The sequence below is a fragment of the Lepidochelys kempii genome, chromosome 14 (genome assembly GCF_965140265.1).
Source record: "Lepidochelys kempii isolate rLepKem1 chromosome 14, rLepKem1.hap2, whole genome shotgun sequence".
NCBI lineage: Eukaryota > Metazoa > Chordata > Testudines > Cheloniidae > Lepidochelys > Lepidochelys kempii.
Window position 1 is genome coordinate 12596602 of NC_133269.1, and position 18716 is coordinate 12615317.

Sequence of the window (18716 nt, forward strand, 5' to 3'; positions counted from 1 at the left end):
GTTTGATAAGACAGAACAGAGAAATCAAAAATACTGAAAAGATGAAAAAGATGTACTGAAATATATATTATAAAGAAAAAATGTGAAGGGAAAGAATGGGAAGAAGAAAGAGGAAGAATAAAAAACAGCAGATGTAGTAGTTATTTTTGTAGTGTTTAGCTGTTTCACAAAGTTTGTTTCCAGAATATTGCAAATACTACAGAAATGAGTGATTTTATGTATCCTCATATTTTAAGGCCCAATTAGACTGATGCACAAGTTTTTCCCTGCAATTGTTCGTGAGTGCAGTTCTTTGTGACATGAAGTTGTAGTTCACATTCTACACACACACACACACACACACCCTACCTCTATCTACATCGAGAGGTACAAGCGTTCTCCAAAACACTGAACGTGACTATGTAGCTAGAAGTGGCTCAGGAGACCTTGGGCCAAATTCAGGTCTGGGGTTAATATATTCAACAGCACTCAAGTCAATGGTGTTGCAACCCCTTCTAACAAGTTTGAACTTGGCCCTTAGTTGTGGCTGGGAAGTAGGCATGGAATCTAGTATCCCTTGGAAGATACTAGAACAAATTATTAAACAATCAGCTTGTTAGCACCTGGAGGATAACAAGGTTATAAGGAATAACCAGCATTGATTTGTCAAGAACAAATCATGCCAAACCAACTTAATTTCATTCTTTGATAGAGTTACTGGCCTAATGGATTGGGGGGAAGCAGTATATGTGATGTATCTTGATTTTAGCAAGACTTTTCATACAGTCCCATATGACATTTTCATAAGCAAACTAGGGAAATGTGATTTAGATGAAATTACTATAAGGTAGGTGCACAGCTGACTGAAGGATTATACTGAAAAGCAGTTATCAGTGGTTCGCTACCAAACTGGAAGGGCATATCTAGTGGGGTCCTGCAGAGGTCAGCCCTGCATATGGTACTACTCAATATTTTCATTAATGACTTTAATAATGGAGTGGAGAGTATGTCTATAAAATTTGCAGATGGTACCAGGCTGGGAGGAGTTGTAAGCACCTTGGAGGACAGGATGAGAATTCAAAGTAACTTTGACAAATTAGAGAATTGTTCTGAAATCAACAATATGAAATATAATAAAGACAAGGGCAAAGTACTTCATTAGGAAGGAAAAATCAAATGCACAACTACAAAATGGGGAATAACTGACTAGGTGGTCCTACTGCTGAAAAGAATCTGGGGGTTATAGCAGATCAGAAATTGAATGTGAGTCAACAATGCGATGCAGTTGCAAAAAAGGCTAATATCATTCTGGGGTGTATTAACAGAAATATTATATGTAAAACATGGGAGATAATTGTCCTGCCCTGCTTGGCACTGGTGAAGCCTCAGCTGGAGTACTGTGTCCAATTCTGGCACTACATTTTAGGAAAAAGTCCAGAGAAGAGTGACAAAAGTGATAAAAAGATTTAGAAAACCTGATTTACAAGGGAAGATTAAAAAAATCTGGGCATATGTTTAGTCTTGAGAAAAGACAACTGAGGGGGGCAGTCTTCAAACTGTTAAGGGCTGTTATAAAGAGGATCAATTGTTCTTCATGTCCACTGAAAGTAGGCCAAGTAGTAATGGGCTTAATCTGAAGCAAGGGGAGATTTAGGTTAGATATTAAGAAAAACTTTCTAACTATAAAGGTGGTTAAGCTCAGAAACAGGCTTCCAAGGGAGGCTGTGGAATCCCCATCATGGGAGGGTTTGGGGGTTTGTGTTTTTTTTGTTTTTTTTTAAACAAGTTGGACAAACACCTATCAGGGATGTTATAGTTACAGTTGGTCCTGCCTCAGCACAGGGGGCTGAACTTGACGATCTGTTGAGGTCCCTTTAAGCCCTACAGTTCTATAATCCCATATTTTACTTCCTTTATTTTTTTGAATTTAGTTTTTAATATGTCAGATGAAAAATACCGAAGTGCATTTTTAGAACAGCATAGAACCTGACAAATTACACCTCCTTGGGCCATCTTGGAAGAATCTGTTTAGTGGAAATTATATTAAAGTAATTCATGTGATGTAAACCTTAAGTGTTCTACCATGACAAAGGGCTTAAGAAGTAGGGTGCGTATTCAGTAAAACTTGCTTTGAGTTTCCATGGGTTGAAACTTGCACAGAGCCCTCAGAAAACTTCTCAGGGCTTTTTCACATTAGTTTTTGTTTTCTTTTAACAGAAGTAAGCCCAGGGGTGAAAGTAAGGTGTTATGGGCCAGTACAGCGTACCGGCAAAAAGTGGCCACCTGTACCGGCCTGTACCACTGACTTTAAAGCGCTGCCGTGACAAGACCCTGCTTAAAGCACTGCCACGGCAACGCTTTAACATCCATGCCTCTTTCCACCCCACCCGGGCCACCAACGGGGGGGGAGGGGAAGGAGCAGCTACCCTGGAGCCACCGATTTAAAAGGGCCTGGGGCTCCAGCCGCTGCGGTGCTGGAGCCTCAGATCCTTTAAATCGCCACTGGAGCCCCAGATGGCGCGAGCGGGCTGGCTGGGGGACGCTGACCCCCCCCCCCCCCCAGCCCCGTCCCTTCCACCCAAGGCTGTCTCCCCCATACTGGTAAGAGAGAAATTTTACTTTCACCCCTGAGTAAGCCTGAAATTATTACAAAATATAGCACAGGATTAATGTTCTTTGCAAGCAGTTTCATAAATATTGTAAAATGACTGTCACAGCTCAGGGCAACAGAACTTGTGGTCCCTCAAAGGCACCCACTCGAGGCTCCCAGCTGTTCTGTCACATGTCATGGTAGTGACTTGTTTGTGTCTCTCTCTCCTGACCATGGTTTTTCCAGGCTGCACAGTTCCCTGCCTATGCTGTGATCTCTCCAGTAAGCCAGACTGCCTAAACAGGCCAGGATCCGAGCTTTGCTTTCTCTCCAGAGATTAATTGCCAACAGTTACACAGTATCACACAGCTCTTCCTAAGCAAGCACATTTATTCTTAAGGTGAAATCAGTAAACAGAAAACATATTTTTTAAAAATAAAAAGAACCCACACGCATGCTAATAAGCTTACCAGAGATCACTCCCAACTCCAACAAGTATTATGGTCAGAGTCGGTCCTTCAAACCTAACCAATGGTTTTTTCTGTGGTAACAAGTTCATAACAGCTTTAGCTCATAACTAGCACACTCATGAATAGGTTAACTTTCCCTTTTTGCAGCTTGGGCTTTAATTTTGAGACTCTGGGAACAGGGAATCAGCAGATAATGATCCTCTCCTCGGAGAGTAGCTACAAAAGGCTTGGTTTTTGCATAAGTGTTTGTGCTGGGGGGAGGGGGGACTGCATTCACCTTCCCTTAGATATATTAATAAACCTTTAGTTTTCAGTTTACTAAAGGACTGGCTACCAGCGTGAGTTCTGGATAAGATCTGAAGTATATTTTGACCTGGGGTGTGTGTCTGGTGCTTTGGAACCAGAAGAACTGAATGTGTGTGATTCTTGGTTTTAATAATCACTTATCACAGAATTCTGGTTTGTCTGGGTGGTGCATGAGGGGCTAGAGTGCCTGAAGAAGACTGTCTGTGGCCTCATAATAACTAGTATAGTGTTTTGGAAGCACACATTTGTTATTGGCTTGGTGAAATCTTACGATAGAACATACCACCAGTTTGGGGTACATGCCCTGTTTTATGGCAGTCTGACCTACGATTGGCATTTTTAGCTGTGTCCCATACTAGGCAGTGTGACATCTGGATGGAAAAAGAGCGGGGCTAGTGGAAGCTGTCTGGGTAGATAGTGAATGAGCATGGAGTTACCTGTACTGTTCACTTATCTATTGAGTAGTCCCAGACATCTAATATTAAGGTTGTGGCCTGATTAAAACCATATCAAGTGTCTCCCGTCCTTCTTTCAGTGTAGCTGGACAATAAAGAGAGGTAAGCAATTGTGAAAGAGTTAGTGAGCTAGTAAAATAGTTTAATCATTCCATTTAGAGTGGATACCCATGTAGAAAGTATTCTAAAAATCAGAAAAGATTGACTGCTAATTGTTTTTCATATCTAAACTTTAAAGTGACAACAGTCATTTCAATGCTAATTTCAACATTATTTGGAACAAGTGGTACCTTGTACCATTCATTAGGGATGTCATAAACATCCCACAGATTATGGTGTCTCAAATCCAATTACCTTCCTATTCAAATAATGACCTTGAAGAGTTTCAAAAAACAAAAACACAAAACTCTTTTAGCTGCTTTTATGGCTATGTGGTGTATTGAAATAATGGAAAAGCTTTGTCAAAAGGTGGTCCTGGTAACACTTGTTTTATAGAGCTAAGCATTCAAATACGCTGTATCGTCAGGTGAGTAAGTATGCTCTTAAATCTTGACCAATTTCATGGTGAAATTCCCACAGTGCAAAACATCTTGTAAAATGAAGGTGCTTTAAAAAACAACAACAAACAATGCAGCGCCCAGTACTTTTCCTTAGCAACTCCCCGCATACCCAGGCAAGAGAGAACCAGAGAAGGTGCTAGTCTCCTGTAAACTACAATGCTTGATTTTGTTTTTATCTTCTGCCAGTAGCAGTGCAATGACTATTTCAGCTCATGGCTGAAATTTATGTACTACATAAGTTTGCCTACCCTGCATGTACCCAAACATAAAGTGTGGATCTGACAGCTGTGTTGTTATATTGCTTTCAATTGCATTTCACCACCCCAGAGGCAGCCGCATTTCATTCCCAAGGGGGCAATTTATCTCTATAGTTTATAAAGCATTTTGTGCTCCTTTGAAATAGAGGGTGGCATTTAAATGCCAGATATCACTGGGTGGAGAGAGACTGAGCAATTGCAACCCTGGATAGCATAATTGGGCCCAATCCTCAGGTTTTTCAAATTGAGCAGCAGCAAGTTGTGCTTAGCAGCTCTCAGGATTAGGCCCATGAAATAGACACATTACGACAGGTTTCAAAAATGAAAGGACCAGCAGAAACTGGTTACCTTGCAAAAATAGTCAAACAAAACTTCACAGGGAATGTTTTAGAGCAGCCACTAAGAGAAGGCACCTTGAGAACAATTCTAAGAGCAAGTTACATTGTATTTCCCTTTTAATAAATTCCTTAATAAGTAGAGATCCATAAGAGTTACGTATTGCTGTAATATTGAAACACACAGAGATTGCAAAGGCCAAGTGGTAACTGCCATGCTGAGCTCAAGAAGAAGTTTATGCGAGCATTACAAACAAAATCAATGATACTGTGCTGTACATACTTCTTTACACAAAACCTTACATAAAATACAGGACCAGTAGGGCTACTGCTTCAGAGAAACATAACACAAAAATCAACATGGAACTTCCTCCTTCACATCAACATAGTTAATACCACAAATCCCATCTTGCTAGGTCCTGTGAACTCTCAGCACCCATTGAGCCAAATCCTGAGCTCCTTAACCAGATGAATTCCCACTGACCTCAGCGGGATCTGAGGGATGTCCAACACAGTGCAGGATGGGGCTCAGATTTAAAAAAAAAAAATTGAAACTTAAAATTTAAAAACAAACCAGGAATGCCAGAGCAGCATTATGGTCTGACTTAAAATCCCCCAGAGCCAAGACATTTAAAGTTCAGCCTATCACTGGAGCCTAGTGAGCAGTGGTTACATTTCTGCATGTCTCTAATATTACGCTTCTTCCTGCCTTATATTCAAATTTGCTTCTCAATTACCTTGTGCTTCAGAAATTACTTTTCCATGACTTTGCATACCATGCTAATGCATAAGATAAGTAGGCTGGTAATAAGCTCGTTAAGTTATACTGTGCTTTACAGCATTATGTAGTTTCCCACGGAAAATTAACTACAAATTCCTCCTACACCTATGCCTGGGATGTTATTCACCTATGTATTTATTTGCTTGCAAACTCCCCCCCACATACACACACACCCACACCCACCATTATTATAACACTTTTCATAATGCTAATTACTGTAATGATGTTTGAAGGGAAAGCATGTGTGGCAGTCACTGATCTTCCTCGAATGGTTAGAAAGATTCATATATCACATCCCTAGCATACAGATGCTACTGTCTTCATCTTGTGTTTTCAGAGCCCTGAGGAGTTTCATTTTTTTAAACTGATACGACAATTTCTCATGCTGTCAGTTCCAAACATGTATATTGACAAGAATGTCAAGAAACTCTCTTTTGTGCATCTATTTTCTCTCCCCCACTTATTCAAAGTTTTACAAATAATGAGAAAGATGACTTACCCTTTAAGGTGAAAACAAATTCAAAGGAGGCAATGCATTTAAATTCCTGCAACAGTATGATTAGCTGATCTTCTCCACAAAGCTTATTTTTATGGCTCATTGTCATTCAACTAGTATTCAACCTTTAGTTCAGGAACTGGGGAAAGGGACCTCAATAGATCGTTTTATCTGATAGCTGGTGGTGCAGTTGCAGACCAGCATGGTGATAAAAAAAAAAAATCCAACTAGATGCTGTAAAGGGTGCTGAAATATATTTGTTTATCAATCTCAGCTTTATATTCTTCATCACAAATATCTTTCCACTATAATGAAGACGATTCCAGGTCAATTGTCAGAGAAGTCTTGAGACATTTTCATTTCTACCACCTACCTTTCAACAGCCAATAAATAAAGAGAAAAGTTTAAAAATAAAGCTTCCTACACAATAGGAGCTAGATTCACAAAGGGGACTTAAATGCCTCACTGCCGTTTTAGGTACCGTGAATCCAACATTTAGGTGCAACTGACATTCACATTGCTCTGCTGCCAGCTAACCCTGGAGGCATCTGGGTTTCCACTACTAAAATCCCTGAGGAACCTAAAATTTCTGCCGGCGGGCATACAAAAAGCCACATAAGTCCATGTCAGGCTGCTAGGTGCCTAACTCACACCTAAACCCAAGAGGATTCATGAATTAGGAGTTCCCTCCAAAGTCCCCAGCACAGCCCAATCCAGTAGGCATGCTCAAAGCATGCTTAACCTACACAAAAGATGACAAAAGGAAGAGGCGGGGCTGATGCACTCCTCCCTTTTATCCAATAGCCCAATGACTGGAGCACTCACCAGTGATGTGGAAGACGTGGATTCAAATCCGTATGCTGCCTGATTCAGCGAGATGACTTGAATTCAGGTCTTCTATTGCCCAGCTGCATGCCCTAACCATTGGGCTATAGGGTATTCTGAGATGGGTCTCTGTCAATCTCTCCAGCTGTCGCTGTTCCCTGTTGTATGAAATACTTATATAGTCACTGAGACAGAGATAGAGAGAGGATGACTCCAGGATCTCCCACATCTTGGGTGAGTTCTAATCACTGCATGATTGAGTATTAAGAAGGCACCATCTCCTCCTCTTCCATTTTTCCTGAGGAAGGACTGGCTTACTCATTAACTTCAAGAGAATGTTCATGACTTTGAATCCTGAGCAGAGGTAGGTGCCTCACTCCCTTTGAAGTGTGCGACTTCTGTCATACCACTCTGTCCACTTTTCTTACTGGTTAGCTTAAGCAGGTCCCTGCTCAATGTGCTGACTTCTATGAATCCCTTTTTTAGGCACCTAACTCTCCCCACGCTTTGTGTAGGGAACCCAGGTGCCTCATTTGGGGTTGTGAATACTACTAGTGGCAGGGCTCCCGAAAGTTAACTGCAACAAAGCTGAGCCTGGCAACATCTAAGTTCCCCTTCTGAATCTAGCCCTAGAAGCCTGAAATGTAAGAGACTTGTAATGGCATAATCAACCAGAGATGGGTCTCAGTCCATTTGATCCCAAACTGTCCCTAAGTTCAGGAGCATATGGATGCAGAGCATTCAGACAGCACAGGAATGGTATAGTGTAAGAATATGAATGGAAAAGAATATAGGCCAATATCTAATGACAACCACACACTTAGAAAATCTCATTCATGTTCAAACATGACTGGACTTGATGAAAACTAATTTCAATAGCCGAGTGCGCTTTTTTTTTTAATTTAAATTTTCATTAGCGCTTATCCTGAACCCACAGAATATTAAGATTTTTTTCCAGACTCTCGCAATGTTTCAAAAAGTAATGAACTAAATAGATTATTCAGCAGTGAAAAAATTCCACATCTGAGGTGACCCATTAAGTATAACCCAATCTTCCTGTTTCATGGAGAAAACAATAAAGGCTTTTTTTGTTTGTTTTGGGGGTTTTGTTTGTGAGTTGTTTTTGCTTGCTCAAGCAAAAAGCAATTTCCATAGGATGTTTTGCTCCAACAGCTTTGAACTAAAAATACATGTTCTGCTCAGACTGCAGATTTTACTGTAACTGCAGATTTTACTTTCATGGACAACGACCACTAATGAAAGGTCAGCTTCTGAAAACAATCACTACCTAATGGTAACTGAAATCATCATTGTTTTTCCTCTACATTTAGAATAGAAACTATCTGTGTCCCAATTGTCGATAAATGTTGACCCTTTAATGACCACTACAGACCTATACAAACATTCCTTCACAGATACTAATGCAGATGGTCATGTCTGCAACTAACATGTGCTTATATTTCTGAAGAAATTCCCAATACATCACATACCACTGGAAACAGTATTTTTTTTGAGCCACTGTAGCAAAACTTGACATATACAATATATAAGCATAATATAAGTTTTATTGTGTTAGTATCATGCACACTCACCCTCCGCCCACAAAACAAAAACATTATTGGACCCAATCCTAAAGTCTTTATTTTGTCAAAACTGAAAATATGTTTCAGGAGTGCACTACCTGAGTAAGGACTTCAGTACTAGGACACAGTAAGGACCTGTGTACTAGTATTAGTAACCTAGAGAGTATTAAAGTTGGGGGGAGGAAAAAGAGGAGAGAATGAAAGAGTTAGAAGTAAAGTCTGCAAAACACATCAATATTTAATGTGCTCATTCTCACTAGATTTCTGGAGCCTGAACACACCACCACCTTATACTTATACAGCATTTAAACCTGAAGGATCCCAATGGTCAACTACTTCATAGATCACCAAAATGAAGTCACCTCTGGGGTTGAAACAACTTCCGTTTAACAGTGCATGGCGCTGCCCTACAATTAAAAGCGAAGTATACTGTATTTCAGCTGAAACTCTGGGTGAATTTTAAGTGGGCAGGTTGGCCAGAACACCATGGCCGATACTAAAGCTGTTGCAGAACTGGCAGTTTAACTTTATTTACATGGGCTCATGCCAACATTACTTTTTGTTTCAGTTCACACAGATGCATGCAGCTCTCCAAATATTAGCGTGTTGATGATAGACTGAAATTTGACGTATCGCCTGGTTTCAAGCTCTTCACAAAACCAAGGGAAACGCAGCAGTTTTGTGTTTTACTTTTGGTTAGGGTGACCATATTTTCCTGTGCTGAATACAGGACACCTGGTAAAATTACTCAGATTCAAGCAAGTTCAACAGCAATCAATCGTACAAACGTTCAAATTAACATCAAGTTTACTGAGCCCCTGTGAAAAAGAAATACTGCCTAGTTGGATTCTTTTTATTTACCCTCTTATCTTTAAGGCTTTAGGGTTCATACGGGGAGGGGTGACACACACACACCCCTCTGTCACACAGGGGAGGTAACCGACCAACCCAACCCTCCCTGCCCAGGGCTCTCCGCCCTCCATGCCTGGCTGGGCCTCCAGGATGGACCTGCCCCTCCTGGTACCTGGTGCCACATCTTCCTGAGGCAACACATTTGGGGTGGGGGGGAAAGAACATGCAGGGTCACATGCCCCCCCCCAATTTCTGCCAGAATGTGGCCTGCAGCATCCTTTTGACATTGGGAGGGAAGGGATGGGAGCTGCTTCCAGCTGCAGGGGAGGAGAAAAGGGGGAAGGGATGACCTGGCCTGTGTCTTAGCAGAGCTCATCTCTTCCCCTCCTCACCGCTCCTGTGTGGCTGGAAGCAACTTGTCCCTTCCTGCCCTCACAGAGAGAAAAGGCAGCTAACACCTTCAGGCTGCTGTTAGCAACCAATATAGCCCAGCCTCCTCCTGTCCCTGGGCTACATCGCAGGCAGCAAGGGGTTAAGCCCTAAGGATGCATTGTGCACCAGGGCCCAAGGAACCTGACTGCAGGAACACTGACTTCAGTGAAACCGGCCAGAGAGGTGGCTCAGCAGAGGAGGGTGCCTAGGGAACGTGCTTCCTGGGGGAACGACCGAGATGGGAGGCAGGTGAAGAGGGTGCTAAGCTCCTGCCCCGGCGGCTGCTGTGGAGCCTGCAAGTTCGGGGTGCAAACAGACGGGACATTGCTCCCCTCCCCCATCACTCCAGAGCTTAGCTTCCCCATGCCAGTGCTGTGCAAAGCTCGGGGGACCGGCCCAACCAGAGGCAGTGAGGGAAGGAAAGAGCCTGCCAGCCAGGCTGTTGGTGAGCCGAGCACTCCAACCAGGGGCTGGTTCTCCACACAGCGCTGGGAGCAGGGCGCGCCCTGCTGCGGGAAATATGGAGGAACAGCAGGGCTGTGGGGTGAAGGGACAAAGCAGGGAGAGGACAGCCAGAGAGGAAGCACATAAAGGGCCGATGGGTGGGCAGCACAGGTGACATGTAACTGGTCGCTACCTGACATCTGCCCGCACTGACCAGCCACCTCAGCTTGCAGCACGCAGCCAGTGTCAGCTGGAAACAGGACAGGTGGCGGAGCCCTGCCGGCTGAGAGCTGGCATGCAGTGTGGACTGCACTGACAGACCAGCGGGGGAGCGGCCGGCCCTGTGAGCTGCGTGTTCGCCCCACCACCAGTCTTGCACACCCAGCCCCATCGCTGGCCTCTGGACCCCCCAACTCACCACTAGTGGGCGGGTGGCTGGTGAGCAGGGATCCACCAGCAGCAGGACCCGCCAGTACTGATGGAGGGGAAGACAGAAAATACGGGACAATTAGCCCATTTTTAAGAAAAAGTCAGGACACCTGAGGGCTTAAATACAGGACTGTCCCTTTAAAACCAGGATGTCTGTTCACTCTACTTTTGGTTCTAATGAATAGGTTTGAATCAAAATGTTCAAGCTGTTAGTCTAAGTCGGCCTGTGGTTTTCACTGCAAATATTTACCCATGATTCTACTTAAAACCATAAATCAACTCAGATTCGCTCATGTGACAATGCCTTTGTTTTACGTCTCAGCCAAAAAAGTGACACCTCTAGCAAGACTGTTACTCACCACAACCCCCAACAGCATTGTTATTGAACATGAAAAGCATTAATTCCATGCAGATTTAGAAGGAACAATGCCATCTACTGGCCCGGACACTAATTCCTGCAGTACACAGGTGTTTCTTTGTCGTCTCCCATCCAGGTACTGACCTGCGTGTGATCTTTGCACCCACTCTCTGATCTTTTAGTATAATTTATTGTGCCTGTATACAACATAAAAGCCTACAGCAGATGTACCATCCTTGTTAAGATAAACCATGGAGTTGCAAATAGCTAACAATGGAGTTGGAAGCGCAAACTACCCAAGGGTATTAAGACAGCAGTTACCTCCCACAGGGAGGTATTAAAACAACATTGACTCAATGGCCAACTTACCATGCATCACTTGATCCAGTGCAGACATCTGCTAATGTTCAAGCCAAATTCAAGCTACTGTGAATTCTCATTACAAAGTAAATACCTAGAACAAGAGAAAAACATGAAAAAAAAATTTACTTTGGGGTTGAGAAAAGTTCCTGCTAGTTTCCCCACATAGTGCATAGGAATTGGGAGTAACCCTTTAAATAGTTTGTGAGCCCTCTAATGGCCCTCACTGTCTCATATTTCCATTTGTAGATAGTCTTGGGCCAGGTTGGTCTTGGAGAAATTCTTGCCACGAGCTAAGGAGGCAACTATATCTTCTATTCTGGGTAAAGGATACTGATCCGGATGTAATGCTGAGTTAATGGTAACCTTGGCCAGTCACCACAGATACAGACATCCCCACTCTTTTTCATTACTGGCACTACGGCAGCATTCCATTTGCTCCAGTTAATCTTGGATATAATTCGAGTCCTTTAAGTACTGATCTTCTGCCCCCACCTTTGACTGTATCACAAAAGCTACTGGACAAGTGTTGCAAAATTTTGGAATCGTTCTGCTTTGTCCACGTGATGCAGATATGCATGCACTGAATTTTGACCAGGTTTCAGAGATGAAACATACTGCTAGGAGGAGTAATTAAAAATGTAGGATGAGCAACAGATTTGGGATTCATATTCTATTTCTCTCTTTTTAATATAAAATCAGTCCATTAAATCCTTGTCTGTACTGTCATCTTTCACCTTAGAAGGAAGGCATTAATATTTAAAGAAATTTTAAGATTCATTTTAAGGTGTGTGAAGTACTCGAGATTTTCTGGTTATCAATCTGAGCCTAATCTAAAGTATCACATAAAAACAGTGCCATCTGCAGCAATAAATATGCACTCAGAATAACTTCATTGTCACGAACAAGAAAGATATGCCTCATTCTCAGATAGTATACTATAGCTGGCTCCTTTTTTCTGATACAAATACCGTTCATTTTATGTGCTGCCTTTGCATGCTAGCATACTTCTCTTGTAAGTGAATTTCAGCTTTCATATATTATTTTGCACAACTTTCCTCTAGGGTCCCATGCCCACTGCCCGATGGCGTCAAACTTCTAATTCTGTTTTCCCCTACACGCTTTTACCATGCTATCTTGGGTCTTCCAGGATTTTCCCTTTTTTTCACATGAAGCCTATTACATTGCCTTCTAGAACGGACCATTCTTTGGTTAAATAGCATATGCAGCCAGAGTCACTTGTCTCAACACTAATAGCCTCCTCAGTAGCACCAAGTCAATGTTATTTCAGTAAACACTGTGTTCCCACAATCAATTCCAATTGTTGTCATTTGTATCAATCTTCGGATATTTATTCTCTCTTCTCTCCCTCTTAGTTCCTCAGGTGCATACTAAGTGTGAGCCTAATTGTGCAGCATACAAACTTCTAGCACAGATCATTCTATTCTGATGAACTGTATGTGAGCAGGTGACCAGACACTTTTCATCTCTCTGACCATGATTCAGATTTAGATACATCTTCTATTAATTTTAATGGAAAAATATTCTAATTAGGCTAGTCTGCTTTGAAGAAGGTCAACCCAGGGGTTTATTCTTCCATGAGAAATGCCTGTTTTCCTTAAAAGACATTTGCCCATGGAACAATCCTTCTTTCATATGCTCCATGAGTTTTACTTACAGGCTCATGCATGTGAAAGAACCATCCTCACTTTTAGCCATCCATTTAACTCCTGTCTGCTCTCACATATTTGCACTCTATTATGTACAACATGAACAACTGTATTTGGATGATTGGAGGCTTTCAGCAGCCAGATCCAAAGTCATTATAACAACAAAGAACAAATCCAGCAAGAATGAGCTCATCATCTATATATTACAACCATTTGTCAGACCTATAAATCTTACATTTGGGCAATCCTTGGCAAAGTTCTGTATTCACTTACAAAGAGCTACATGTTGACAAATTTGCCAAACAATATAACCACATTACAAAATGGTGAGGTTATGGGGCTACTGGAAATCCGAGAGAAGAGTTAGTTGAAAGCTAAGATGTACACGCGTCTCCATAGGATGTTTAAGAATGAAAATGGCTAATTATCTTTGGTGGAAATTTGCGGTTATATCCAGTGATGAGCTGCCAAAATCTGAAGAACTCGTTCCTTCAGTCGCTCCAGGTCTTCAGCGGCACTGAAGGACGTGCCGCCGAAGTGCCACTGAAGACCCAGAGCGAGTGAAGGACCCGCTGCCAAAGTGCCACCAGGTGAGTAAAAATTAAAAAGGGATTCTCAGCCAGGGGAGCCTCCCCAGCCGGGAGCTCAGGCAGGCCTGACAGGACAGTCCTGCGGGCCAAATGTGGCCCGCGGGCTGGAGTTTGCCCACCCCTTTAACAACCAGTTCTAAACCAGCTTCAAAATTTAACAACCAGTTCGCGCAAACCGGCTCCAGCTCACCACTGGTCTGGAAACTTTAAACCAACAATAGAAAGCAAAAAGCAACTTTTTAGCAACATTCATGTTAAAAACCAGGCAACTGGCAACTCTAAGTGGCAATATCACAAGGACCTGGATCAACAACCAGGTGTCCTACAATATGTCGTCATTACTAGGGCAGTAAATGAGTTTTCAAAGCTACTGGATAGCAGAAGACAATAAGCTATGAAGAGTTTTATAAACATTTTCCAACACAAAAACATTATTCTCTGTAACAGTTGAGGTTATTCATGTACCACAGCTACCAGCCCAAATAGTAAAAAAACCCAATGAAATCCAATCAAAGAACAGCTCAACAATTTATAGAAAGCATAGGATTCATCCAGCTCTATTTCAGCATGCATATCATCCAGCACAAACATATGCAACCACTTCAGATGTTAGTAACATTGTTTAATGCACTACTGAAAGGTGCTTTGATACTATGGTGAGGAAGGCAGTAGAAGGATCTACATAAAATAGAATAAAATCCCAGCATAAAGAGAAATAATCAGACCTAATTGTTAATTAAGAAATTGAAGTGGCTGCCTATAGGTCAGACCTTGCTGTGGTTAAGAAGTGTATCGATGTGTAAATTTCAAAAATCTGATTTTTTTTTAGATAGGTCAAAAACATTTTTTGTTGCAAAGAAGCCATTTTAAAATAAGTATTCTCCTCAGGCCCTATGCTACCAGCACTCCCAGCTATCTTAGAGACACCACTGACTTCTTGAGGAAACTACAATCCATCAGTGATCTTCCTGAAAACACCATCCTAGCCACTATGGATGTAGAAGCCCTCTACACCAACATTCCACACAAAGATGGACTACAGGCCATCAGGAACAGTATCCCCGATAATGTCACGGCAAACCTGGTGGCTGAACTTTGTGACTTTGTCCTCACCCATAACTATTTCAAATTTGGGGACAATGTATACCTTCAAATCAGCAGCACTGCTATGGGTACCCACATGGCCCCACAGTATGCCAACATTTTTATGGCTGACTTAGAACAACACTTCCTCAGCTCTCGTCCCCTAATGCCCCTACTCTACTTGCACTACATTGATGACATCTTCCTCATCTGGATCCACGGAAAAGAAGCCCTTGAGGAATTCCACCATGATTTCAACAATTTCCATCCCACCATCAACCTCAGCCTGGCCCAGTCCACACAAGAGATCCACTTCCTGGACACTACGGTGCTAATAAGCGATGGTCACATCAACACCAATCTATACTGGAAACCTACTGACCACTATGCTTACCTACATGCCTCCAGCTTTCATCCAGACCACGCCACACGATCCATTGTCTACAGCCAAGCTCTACGATACAACCGCATTTGCACCAACCCCTCAGACAGAGACAAACACCTACAAGATCTCTATCAAGCATTCTTACAACTACAATCCCCACCTGCTGAAGTGAAGAAACAGATTGACAGAGCCACAAGAGTAGCCAGAAGTTACCTACTACAGGACAGGCCTAACAAAGAAAATAACTGAACGCCACTAGCCGTCACCTTCAGCCCCCAACTAAAACCTCTCCAGTGCATCATCAAGGATCTACAACCTATCCTGAAGGACGACCCATCACTCTCACAGATCTTGGGAGACAGGCCAGTCCTTGCTTATAGGCAGCCCCCCAACTTGAAGCAAATACTCACCAGCAATCACACACCACACAACAGAACCACTAACCCAGGAACCGATCCTTGTAACAAAACCCGTTGCCAACTGTGTCCACATATCTATTCAGGGGACACCATCATAGGGCCTAATCACATCAGTCACGCTATCAGAGGCTCATTCACCTACGCATCTACCAATGTGATATATGCCATCATGTGCCAGCAATGCCCCTCTGCCATGTACATTGGTCAAACTGGACAATAAAAGAATAAAATAATAAATGGACACAAATCAGACATCAAGAATTATAACATTCAAAAACCAGTCGGAGAACACTTCAATCTCTTTGGTCACTCAATTACAGACCTAAAAGTGGCAATTCTTCAACAAAAAACCTTCAAAAACAGACTCCAACGAGAGACTGCTGAATTGGAATTAATTTGCAAACTGGATACAATTAACTTAGGCTTGAATAAAGACTGAGAGTGGATGTGTCATTACACAAAGTAAAACTATTTCCCCCTGTTTATCTCCCCCACACACACACACAAACACTGTTCCTCATATGTTCTTGTCAACTGCTGGAAATGGCCCAGCTTGATTATCACTACAAAAGGTCCATCTCCCCCCCCCCCCCGCTCTCCTGCTGGTAATAGCTCACCTTACGTGATCACTCTGGTTACAGTGTGTATGGTAACACCCATTGTTTCATGTTCTCTGTGTATATAAATCTCCCCACTGTATTTTCCACTACATGCATCTGATGAAGTGAGCTGTAGCTCATGAAAGCTTATGCTCAAATAAATTTGTTAGACTCTAAGGTGCCACAAGTACTCCTATTCTCCATATAGTGTAGCTGACCTTAGATTTTGTGTGCTTAATTTCAGCTGGTAGCTAAGACCTCCAAGATGAGGATGGATAAGAAATACAAGATAATCCCTGGAGTGTCTTGCACTTTGAAGGCTACATTATGCTTTGATACAGTTTTCCTCCACCTCTTTCTGACAGAGACCATGGAAATCAGAGCAGTTCTTAAGCCTTAGTTGCTGCTCTGTCTTTGCACCATGTTACTTTGTGCACTCCATAGGTCACCCCAGTGACCTCAGAAGATACTTACCAGTATACCAAACACTGCAGTTAGCATGAGGAATTGGGGAGGGTGAAAGAGATGGTACATAGTAGGACGATGATTGTTGGAAGGGATAGAAACAATGACTATATAAGAGATAGCAAACAATTAGTTACTGTATTAATCACCTAGCTGCTATAGAAGAATGTTCTTTTATTATTGTGATAAATTAGATCCAGGACTTTCTAATGTCCCATGGGTTCAGAAACCTCCCATGGCAGCCATGTGTGTAACAATTCTTTTATGACCTAATTATATATCTGCCATAGAAATATGACTTTATATTATAAAACTAAAATAATCGCAGAGTATTGCCCACAAAAGAAAAAGACACCCCCGCCCCACCATCACCATTATCTGAACACAGTACAGGAAGAAAAAATAAAAGTCACATTTGATTTTAAATAAATCACCTCCAAGTATGGGGTGTTCTTGCTTACAAAAGGCCCCTATTAATACCATTTTTAAAAAGCACAAAATTTGACCCCCATCACATTTTCCTTAGATCACTGTCCAGATTCACATCTTGTAAAGTTGTCTTTTATATTTGTATGGCCATTCCAATAAAACAGTTTTTCTAATCCATGCTTCCTGGCCAGGCCTATTTCCAGGGACCTTTGAAAGCTTAGAAAAAATAGCTGCAGAGCAGAAAAAGGTATATAATCACTCACATCTTTGAGAAATAATTGTTTTTGGGCAGGGAGATGCATTGAGAGAAGGAAGAGGAAAAGTTGTTCCCTTCACTACCTGCTTCTGATGGGGGGGTCCCTTTGAAACATGCTGCTTATTCTCTCCTCCTTGAAGGCTATTTCTGACCCCAGAGAAAGTCTTGAAATGCCATTTTGGGTTTGGAATTTTTTTAGTGCTCTCTCTATGTGTGGCAGCCATCATTATTCTCTCTCTAATCGCTACATTTAATTAACATTTTACAATCCACATTAAAAGTGCAGGAGTATTTAATTAGCTTGATGCTTATAAAAAAAAGACAGTTGAGGGGGAGGAAGTCAGTGAAACAGTCAGGGGTACATTAATGGCCTTTTATAAAAACAGAAAGGATTTTTCTCACAACCTTATTGAAAAGCAGATCCTAAAATGTCCCATACAAATCAGGTGAATAGAGCACAGAGTAAAATCAGGTTAATTTCTTTCCCCATTTGCCACAGCTGTTCCATGGTTGATATGAAGTGAGTCTCATTGGATACATAACTATATCACAAAACCTTTCCAGCGGATTCCTTTGCTGGCAGCCTCAAGCAGACATACTAAGCATTATGATACACTAATGGCCTAGGGAGAGTTAATTACTGTCTCACACCTAGAGGACTCTGTGGATCAGGCCCTAGGCACATTGATGGAACACAGAGCACATGGGGAGGAGAAGGTGGGACTTGTATACAGCACTTATTCAGTGGCAATGCATGTTCTATGCATAAATGGAGCTTTTCAAGCTGGTCCATTTTACCAGCACCTGATGCCTTATCTTGCACCACTGAAGAAAAAGTGAGTGTTGCCATTGGTTTCTATGAGAGGACTGGTCCCTAAATTAACAAACAGTAGGAGGAATGGGAGAAAATTCTCAATAGATTTTCCGAGTCTTGTTTATCTGCTGTAATATTATTTAATTAATATGATCCCTTACTAATAAACAAATTATGAGCAATCCCATTTCTTTTTCATAGTTGTTCCACAAATGATGCATCTTGCTATCTTTATGAATTAAAAATAGTAACATTTTAAAAACATTGTACACTGATATCCTCTCTTGTTTACCTTCAGCAAAAGTTTGTTTTCCTCCCCTGCTCCTCTGAGTTTTCTTTAAATTCCTTTTTAATAAAACAAAACTTCCCTTGCTACCTCTCTCCTTATCTTTCATATGATAAGCAGCAGTTCATTGCATCTCTCCTCTCATTTCCTTTCGTGTGTGTTTAACCTCCTGAGTATATACGCTCCTGTGCTTATTCTTCTCAGGTAA

The 18716-nt window shown here is 41.9% G+C and overlaps 1 long non-coding RNA gene across 2 annotated transcripts in view; it reads right to left on the reverse strand.

Annotated features, from left to right (window-relative positions):
• Positions 1–18716, reverse strand: part of LOC140897767 (uncharacterized) — a 156019-nt gene that overhangs the window by 77201 nt on the left and 60102 nt on the right. Inside the window, exons 2-3 of one of the 2 annotated variants that reach the window (XR_012154802.1) lie at positions 11522–11606; positions 7071–7212 (exon numbers count right to left, since the gene is read on the reverse strand). This is a non-coding gene — a long non-coding RNA (uncharacterized lncRNA). Of the gene's footprint in view, positions 1–7070; positions 7213–11521; positions 11607–18716 lie in introns of those variants that run through there. The other variant, XR_012154803.1, reaches the window with a different exon arrangement.